Genomic DNA, 10064 nt, shown 5'->3' with positions numbered 1-10064 from the left:
CCCGACTCGACTGCGAATCGACTCCTCTAGACCGAGTCTTTTCACTGAAGTGAATCAAGCTCCAGCGGGGAGCGGCTGCTCGGACCGTGTTTTAGAAAAGTCCCATATAAAGTGAAAGTGGGACGAAAGTGTATGCTAAGTTATTACATTATAAATGAATCTGTTGAAACAATCACAATATAACTTAATTATGCAGCATTAATTATTAAGTTATGCAACATTTACCCAAAATCCACCAAAGAAATACATCACTGAATATATTTGATATTTCATTGTGTATAAATTGTGTTTTACTAATGTACGAAAGATTGTAGACCTGTGGTAATGTGACGTCACAAGGAAGTTAAATTAATTATTTATTATAAATTGTATATATACATCTAGAAAAACAGAATATAAATATTTTAAATATGCAAACATCAGATATGCATATATATATATGTTATGTTATGATATATCATATAGTTATATTATTGGCTTTTGTCAATAATTTATACATTATACATTGTAGTTCTGATCAGAGGAGGACGGGTCGGGTCCCCCTCGTGAGTCTTGGTTCCTCCCAGGTTTCTTCCTCCAGCTCTGAGGGAGGTTCTCCTGCACAGTGGTCTTTGGCTGCTCACTGGGGGTCTCAGGTATTTTTAGTCTTCTTATGATGGTGATTTCTTGTTTTTAACAAATTAATGAGTGTGTGAAGCTGCTTGGTGACAACACCAGTAAAAAGCTATTCAAATACATTTGATTTGATTTACTGTATATGTTACATACATTTATGTTACATATAACTATTGTATTGATTGTATTTTTTGTATTGATTGTATTGATTGTCTTTAATGTTGTCACCTATGTCTGCACATTGCACTTTCTGCAGTCTGTCCTGTACTGTATTGTTTTTTATTCATGTATACATTATATATAGTATAGTGATTATACTGTATAATATATATCTATATTTTAATTATTATTATTATTATTATTATTATTATTATATTTTTTTACAACCGCATTGTTGACCATTGTTGATGGGCACAGTTGGAATTTGGCTTCTGCATTTATCCCATCTGTGCAGTGAACACACACACACACACACACACACACACACACACACACACACATACACACACCAGTGAAACACACACACAGTGGACAATGAGCACGTCCGGGGAGCAGAGAGGGTGAACAGTGGCAGCTTGCCGAGCCAGAGTATCGAACCCACAACCCTGTCATCAACAGCCCGGAGCTCTAACCGCTGAGCACCACTGCCCTCAATGTATATAATTATATATTAAATACTTCTACATATTATAAATATTATATAATGTATAATGTAATTATACTGATTAATGCCTTGATGGTGGATGACAGAGACAACTCATGACTAATCTCTGAGGAAACTACAGTAGGGTTGACTCTGACTCACTCAGACCAAATAAAGTGTTGAATCAGGAAATCGGTTCTTAGAAATGAATAGTTCGTTTAGAATCGGTTCACTGAACTGAACCCGACCTGTAGGAGGAGTTCGTTACAAACCCTGCAGCCGGCAGAGGGCGCGGTAGCTGGGCTGAGAAGTGCGCCCCCTGCTGCTCTGTGCTGTTACCGCAGCTCTGTGCCCAGCACAGTTACAGGAAGACTGAGGCCCCCTGTCAGCAGCTGCTGTGGATCAGAACCTGCTGTAGATGTGATGCTCTCTGTAGAGCTCTGTTGTGATGTTAGTTGTGAAAATCAATAATAAATCAAAGTAACTGTTAATAAAATCTGAGTTTGATGAGTCTGATGCTGTTTATTGTAGAGAAACTTACAGACTCTTTACCCTGACAGACACAGCCCATCATTCACTTACTCGCCAAACCCACCAGTGCAGCTGCACGAGTCTTCTGAGTTTATATGAATTGATGATGATGATGATGATGATGGCCTTTTGTTTGAGGACTACTTTTAGTCGTAGTTGCATGTATCCCTCCACCATTTTAATGATCTGGTTCTAAAAGCAGGTTCTAGAGCCCAACTTTTCTCAGAACTCTGGTAGAACAGTGTCTCAGGCATCAGGCAGCGTCTTCATCACCATTAGGTGAAGAACCTTCTGTGAGGAGCTTTTAGTAGAGCTTCTAGACATCTCTAGAACAGCTCTGACTGGGGAAGGTTATCTAGAACCAAGCGTTTCACACAAAACCCACAACACTACGACACAGTGAACCCACCAGTGCAGCTACACGAGTCTTCTGAGTTTTATATGGAATGATGATGATGATGATGATGATGAGGGTAAAACAGTGAATAGAGAATCTGAACTAATGCAGTTCTCTTTAGGGACTACTTTCTGTAGCCGCACTACACCCTGCAGCATGTATCCCTCCACCATTTTAATGATCTGGTTCTAAAAGCAGGTTCTAGAGCCGAGCTCTTCTCAGAACTCTGGTAGAACCGTGTCTCAGGCATCAGGCAGCGTCTTCATCACCATTAGGTGAAGAACTTTCTGAGGCGTGTTGTAGTAAAATGTTTATTATACCTTGTGTTTGTTGACAAATTATCCTTAAATAATGATTACTCAACTTAGTATTAACAACTACATAATCATTGTGTGAAACCTTGTATTTTATATGCATCTATACAAATGATTATCCGATACTTATATCATGTAGGCTTACACACATAGCTAACAATGTATAGCTTGTTTCTAACCCACATAATACCCACTTGTAACACGTATTGGTGTGCGACATATAGAGTCACTTTGCATGGCATATTACTCACCCACTTACTAACTTACATGATATTTACTCATAAGACATATTATAACCTTATTACATTGTATGGCCTACTAACTCACATGACATGGACTCCTGAGACACATTAACATGTAACATATGGAGTTCTATGGTAAAGGCGGGTGATTCATGCTTAAAGACATTTGCGTTATTAAAACTATACATCAGCATGACAAGTGAGGCCACTCCATGTGTCTGAAGTCACTGTCATGGACCATCGTGTTGGCCCCAATTGGGACTGGTGTACTTTGTTTGAACTGAAGTGATATGGAGGGGATGCTGATAGGGTCGGACGGAGCGGCCTTCTCTCTGTGTGGGTAGAGGGGATGCTGATAGGGTCGGACAAAGCGGCCTTCTCTCTGTGTGGGTAGAGGGGATGCTGATAGGGTCGGACGGAGCGGCCTTCTCTCTGTGTGGGTAGAGGGGATGCTGATAGGGTCGGACAAAGCGGCCTTCTCTCTGTGTGGGTAGAGGGGATGCTGATAGGGTCGGACGGAGCGGCCTTCTCTCTGTGTGGGTAGAGGGGATGCTGATAGGGTCGGACAAAGCGGCCTTCTCTCTGTGTGGGTAACTCCCTAACCTGCAGCTGCCTCGCACACACATAGAGAATGCTACACTGTCCAGCTTTGAGAAAATACAAAACATAGTCAAGGTCAAGCATGATGGTGGAGTCAGACACGTGAATCTGAGTACTAACATGTGCCATCTTGCATATTCACATAGACTAATCTGTAGAAACGCCTCATCGGCAGGTTTCACGTCATTTGGGGTATAAACGTGGAGTCAGATGAGAACGGGGTCAGAACTTTGCTTTGGGATGGTTGATACACTGTCTTTAATGCATTTGTTCTCCTGGATCCAGCATTCTTAAATAAATACTTTGGTTTGCTTCTAACTTCACTCCACTCGTCTGCGACTCTTTCCACAAAACGAACACGCAAGGTGTTGCGCCCCGGAAGAGGGGTGGGGTACGGGCAACACTATGTAGACATTTTTCTACAAATTGGTGACCTCCGACGTGTGGGAAAGTTGTGACGAAAGACGGCATCCGGCACTGATCCACTCGCGCGCGCACCACAAAAAGGTAAGCAGAGCCTGTTAATCGAATTCTGCATATTGAATATCTGAAATTTGAGTGGTGAGGCGGTCCGAGTGCTGTCTGGAGGGGAGCAGGAAGCATATCAATTTATTTATGGTTAATGCCGATGGGTGATTCCGGCTAAGGGTAACTCCGACGGGTGATTCCGGAGCAAGGGTTAGGATTGGAAGCTGGCGTATCCCCCCGACATCTGACGAGGTGGTCGGATAATTGCCAGGTGGGAGACTCACCTCGAGATTGATCCACTCGCAAAGTAGTCATGGTTATTATTGTTGTGTATTTTTAATTGTATAAAGCAGAAGCGGTTCCTGCTAAAAGGGTTGTATTGTATGATTTTATTGTGATCTTGTGTATTAAAGCAGCTGTTTAATTTTGTTTCACTCGGATTGGCGACTCCGCAGGTATAGGTAATACCTGGAACATCGAACTACTATAACTAGGTTATAGTGGGACCGTGTGGGCGGCGCTTTGTCAGAGACAAGTAATTGGCCTGAATGTCTAGTTTAAAAGGAGTTCACATAAGTGCATGTGCGCACGGCGCTGTATGTCTCATATATGATATGTCCATATAAGTGCGTGCACACGGCGCTGTATGTAGTTTAAGTGTGAATGTTTAGTTTAAAAAGAGGCTGTATGGCCATATAAGTGCGTGTGAGCACGCCGCTGTGTGTTTCATATTTTGCCTAACTGTGTGAAAGGGGCGGAGGGCCCACAAGTGTGACTGGGTGCCAATTACAGGTACTTGCTTCTGTAAGCACGGCTCGGCCGGCTGGTCGGGGACCAGGCGTACCTAGCGTTGTGTAAAGGATACACACAAGAGCTTTTTCAGTGCGCCTGAGAGAGCCTTGACGAACACACGGTTGTGCTGTATATGATTATCAGACTGTGAAATTCTTCACTGAGCTGAAAGCTGAAATTTTTCCTCTTCTCTTTCCCTGTTATATACCGTCGAGGAGCGCGGAGCGCAGCGGCTGCTGCGGAGAAGCGCAGAGGGGGAGCCCTGGGAGGACACTGCTCGAAAAATCTCAATGCGTGAAACCCTGCGGTGTTAACGTAATCGCATTTGAGAGAGAAGTAGAGCGAAGACCCATTCAGGTGAGATCCATCCTTGATCAGCACCCTGCACACAGCATGGCTAGTAGTAGAAATTTGAGTAAAGAACTAAATGCCCTTTACGGCGTGGGAAACTGGGAATGGAAACTCTTTGAACTGCAAATAGAGAGGGTAGCCCAGGGGGTTAAAGAAGGTGTGATAAATCTGAAACAGCGAGATGAGGTGCAGAAAAGTGTGATCAGCAGGTTTGAGACATGGTGACAAAAACATACGGGAGAGAGAACATGTTTAATACACTGCATTAATCAGATGAAGAAAGAGTTAGAAGACAGATCAGGTCAGGCTGAAGCAGAAATGAAGCGGGCTGGTTTGTTCAAAAGAACAAAGGCTAAAAATAGCTTTAAAGCAGCACAGGAGGACTTAGCAGAGCTGAGAGCTATCACAACCGCATTTCTGAGCATGATACCCGATTTAGTCACACTGAAAATACAGGATCCGTCCCGGCCGAAGGCGAACGCACCATCTGCGGAGAAGGCGGAAGTGGACAGTGAGTATACAAAACACAAGGGGGAGGGGCCTGACGCCCTGCCTCCGCCATACAACCCAAGACACATCCCACCTGCAGATATTCTGTTGCCAGTCTTCACCATAGACACAGGGACAGTCAGAGTGGAGCAGCAGGAAAGGGGGGGCTCAGCCCGAGAGCACACACCACTAGCTGACACCACAGCTCACAGCAGAGAGCAGGCAGCAGATAGTTACGCACACACTGCAGATCCCTTTCTACTGCGCAGACAACATGAGACCCTTAATGACGACCAGACTGACACCCACTGTTATGACGATCTACATGCAAAGGGGACTAATAGAACTGAGGATAAACAGTGCCATCACTGTAAACAAACATTGGCCAAACCATCTATTAACTCATTACGCCAAAAAACAAAACCAATGGTCATTATTAAAGCAGCTTTAGAGGGACATGAGACAACTGATGATGACTCTGACGATCACGACTGCATACCAGCTGACGAGAGCAGGGTAGTGGGACATAGAAGGGACAGAACAGTAGCTGACTTGAACCGTACCCTACATGACATGGAGCTGTAGATCTAGAGTTACTTTCCTGGGGAGGGTAGTAACACAGGGGTCGACAGGCTTGTCAGCCACACACATGTCCGCTATACTGTCACACACAAGACCGGAGACTGTTAAAGACATGTTAGCATTCTTAGGACTGACAGGCTATAGTAGACAATACATTCCTGACTTTGTTGGACGAACACAACCTCTTAGGGACATGGTGAAAACCGTGGGGATGAGAAATTTGTCTGGTAACCTGACTTGGACGGTAGAAACAGAACAGGCATTTATAGATGTTAAACAGGCCTTATCTACTGCAGCTGACCTAGCCAGACCTAACTATTCACTACCTTTTTACTTGGATGTTTCTGAAACAGACACTTTGGTTAATGGTGTACTGTTTCAGAAAAAGGGGGAAGGTAGAGCAGTGCTAATGTACTTAAGTGTTCCATTGGACCTTATAGAGAGGAGACAACCACAGTGCACAAGACATGTAGCAGGACTGACCAAATTAGTCCAGAAAACAGCACATCTGGTAGCAGGATACCCATTGCACATACTAACCACACACGGAGTAGTGGCATACATAAACTCACAGTTGTTTACACTCACTCCCTTGCGACAGAGACGCATTCACAAAGCACTGACTGCACCCAACATCACCTACACACATGAAGGAGTCAACATGGCAGAGGGGATGCTGGAAGGCCCACCACATGAGTGTGAGGAACAGGTAGAGAGGCAAGGAAAAGTAAGACCAGATTTACAGGCCACACCCATCCCAGGGTCGTGGAATTTGTGGACAGATGGGTGTGGGTACAGAACAAACACAGGTGGAGTCAGAGCAGGATACGCGGTGGTCCAGGAAGCAAGGGGGGAGGCACATGAGTTTTTGGACATGAGTTTTGGGCAGAAGGGAGAGACGTCACTATCTACAGCGACTCAGCATACGTAGTGACAGCAGCACATGTAGACATTCCACACTGGAAGCAAGCTGGGTATGTCACAAGCGCTGGGAAACCAGTCAAACATAAAACAGAATTAATGCGATTAGAAGCAGCCATACACAAACCGAGCAAAGTAGCAATTGTAAAGTGTAAAGGACACCAAAAGGGAGACACAATGATAAACAGAGGGAATGAAGCAGCAGATGGGGCAGCAAAAAGAGCAGCAGGCTACACGGAACCCAACACCATGTTTGTGTTGGACTCCAGTGTACCCTGGGAACCGATTCCCACAGGACAAGAGCTTAGACGCCTACAGGATGAGGCAAGTCCAGAGGAGAAGTCAACGTGGCTAGCAAAGGGGGCTAGTCCAGACAGCCAGGTGTGGATGTCACAAAGGGGACAAGCAGTGTTACCAATGTCACTAGCGAAAGCAGTTCTAGAAGAAGCACACACAGTAGCACACGTAGGGAGACAACAAACACTGGAAAATCTAAAACAATGGTGGCACCCATTCATGTCAGCCTTAGTGGTAGATTACATCACCCAATGTCAGATTTGTAACACCCAGAACGTAGCAAAAGCACTTAAGCTAACACCTGGAAAGTTTCCATTGCCAGATTCACACGGAGAAGAAATTCAGATTGACTATACTGACATGATTGACTCAGTAAGGAGATACAGGTATCTCCTGGTGGTAGTAGACCGATTTTCAGGGTGGGTGGAGGCAATTCCCACCATAAAAGAGGATGCCAGGTCTGTGTGCAAGATGTTGATCAATTGTTGGATACCACAACACGGGTTCCCCAGGAAGGTTCACTCAGATAATGGGAGTCATTTTACGAGCAAGACACTGCAGTGGGTGGAGCAGTCGTTGGGGCTGCGCCATAGCTATGGTTGTGTGTATCATCCTGCCTCACAGGGTCAGGTGGAGAGGATGAATCAAAATTTAAAATCCAAGCTAGCTAAGATTACACTGACCACGGGCATGAATTGGCTAGATGCCCTCCCAATGGCCCTGATCAGCATTCGGAACTCAATTAATAGAAGCACAGGCTTCTCCCCATTTGAACTGGTCAGAGGCATAGCATTTCCAGGCCCAAAAACAAGATTGATACAGGCTCGCCTGGGATTACAACAGATACATATCGACAGCTGTTTTTGAAACTAAAATCAGTGTGTGAGGATTTATCTGTACAGGTACGGAGAAACAGAGGAGGAGACGAGGACCGCGAGATACCCCCGGAGGTGGCCGTGGCCCCATGGTTGTACCTGAGAGCCATTAAGCGAAAGTGGTCAGAGCCTCGCTGGACAGGTCCATTCCAGGTGACAGAGAGAACCAGCCACGCGGTACGACTCCAGAGCAAAGGCAGCTCGTGGTACCACCTATCTCAGTGCAAGCCAGCACTGCCACCCGGGGACCAACAGGTGCAGAAGCAAGCATCCAATCAGCAACAAGTGCCATCTGAGCACGCCTTGAGAGAGAGATGCGCGACAAGAGCGCATCTACCTGACCAACTGACACCGAGCTGACGACAAGCGACATCCGAGCACCCCTGGGCCCGAGGGGAGCCACCGAGGAGCTGTCCAGCACTGACGGTGACCCAGAACAATAAAACATTTTTTCTTTACAGGTTGCCTTGAACTAAGAGATTGTAAAAAAAAAAAAAAAAAAAAAAAAAAAAAAAAAAAAAAAACACACATTGTAACTTTAACACTTACACATATAGGGTTATAGACAATAGTTTACTAAGTAGAGGGAAACTTAGAGGGAAAACACATTTGTTGTTTAATAATGGCTTGGTACGGGAAAAGGGGGTGGCAAAGGATGGGAATAATGTCACTTCCTCCATTGACATGGGTAAAATTGGCCGCCTGGGGCAGAGGGGTTGTGAGAGAATTTTTCCTGTCAAAATTGGTTGGTTGGCTGCCGGACAGGTTTTCGCTCTCACAAATGTAAACCACATGTCAAACACATGTTTGGAGGAACTACAAGTGTGTTGACGTGTCTTCGAGGACACGTCAAAAGGGAGATTGTTGTAGTAAAATGTTTATTATACCTTGTGTTTGTTGACAAATTATCCTTAAATAATGATTACTCAACTTAGTATTAACAACTACATAATCATTGTGTGAAACCTTGTATTTTATATGCATCTATACAAATGATTATCCGATACTTATATCATGTAGGCTTACACACATAGCTAACAATGTATAGCTTGTTTCTAACCCACATAATACCCACTTGTAACACGTATTGGTGTGCGACATATAGAGTCACTTTGCATGGCATATTACTCACCCACTTACTAACTTACATGATATTTACTCATAAGACATATTATAACCTTATTACATTGTATGGCCTACTAACTCACATGACATGGACTCCTGAGACACATTAACATGTAACATATGGAGTTCTATGGTAAAGGCGGGTGATTCATGCTTAAAGACATTTGCGTTATTAAAACTATACATCAGCATGACAAGTGAGGCCACTCCATGTGTCTGAAGTCACTGTCATGGACCATCGTGTTGGCCCCAATTGGGACTGGTGTACTTTGTTTGAACTGAAGTGATATGGAGGGGATGCTGATAGGGTCGGACGGAGCGGCCTTCTCTCTGTGTGGGTAGAGGGGATGCTGATAGGGTCGGACAAAGCGGCCTTCTCTCTGTGTGGGTAGAGGGGATGCTGATAGGGTCGGACGGAGCGGCCTTCTCTCTGTGTGGGTAGAGGGGATGCTGATAGGGTCGGACAAAGCGGCCTTCTCTCTGTGTGGGTAACTCCCTAACCTGCAGCTGCCTCGCACACACATAGAGAATGCTACACTGTCCAGCTTTGAGAAAATACAAAACATAGTCAAGGTCAAGCATGATGGTGGAGTCAGACACGTGAATCTGAGTACTAACATGTGCCATCTTGCATATTCACATAGACTAATCTGTAGAAACGCCTCATCGGCAGGTTTCACGTCATTTGGGGTATAAACGTGGAGTCAGATGAGAACGGGGTCAGAACTTTGCTTTGGGATGGTTGATACACTGTCTTTAATGCATTTGTTCTCCTGGATCCAGCATTCTTAAATAAATACTTTGGTTTGCTTCTAACTTCAC

General features: G+C 44.6%; 1 long non-coding RNA gene across 2 annotated transcripts; it reads left to right on the top strand.

Moving 5' to 3' along the window:
* Nucleotides 1–2278: 2278 nt before the first annotated feature.
* Nucleotides 2279–10063, top strand: LOC140565380 (uncharacterized). Of its 2 annotated transcripts, none has more exons than XR_011980586.1 (2): nucleotides 2279–4959; nucleotides 8145–10063. It is a non-coding gene; the product is annotated as an uncharacterized lncRNA (long non-coding RNA). The 2 variants fall into 2 exon arrangements; XR_011980587.1 differs by lacking the exon at nucleotides 2279–4959 and adding an exon at nucleotides 4972–6998.
* Nucleotide 10064: the final 1 nt, after the last annotated feature.

Source organism: Salminus brasiliensis, chromosome 11, assembly GCF_030463535.1.
Source record: "Salminus brasiliensis chromosome 11, fSalBra1.hap2, whole genome shotgun sequence".
Taxonomy (NCBI): Eukaryota; Metazoa; Chordata; class Actinopteri; order Characiformes; family Bryconidae; genus Salminus; species Salminus brasiliensis.
Note: the sequence above shows the minus strand (reverse complement) of the source record. Positions and strands in the feature narration are given on the sequence as shown.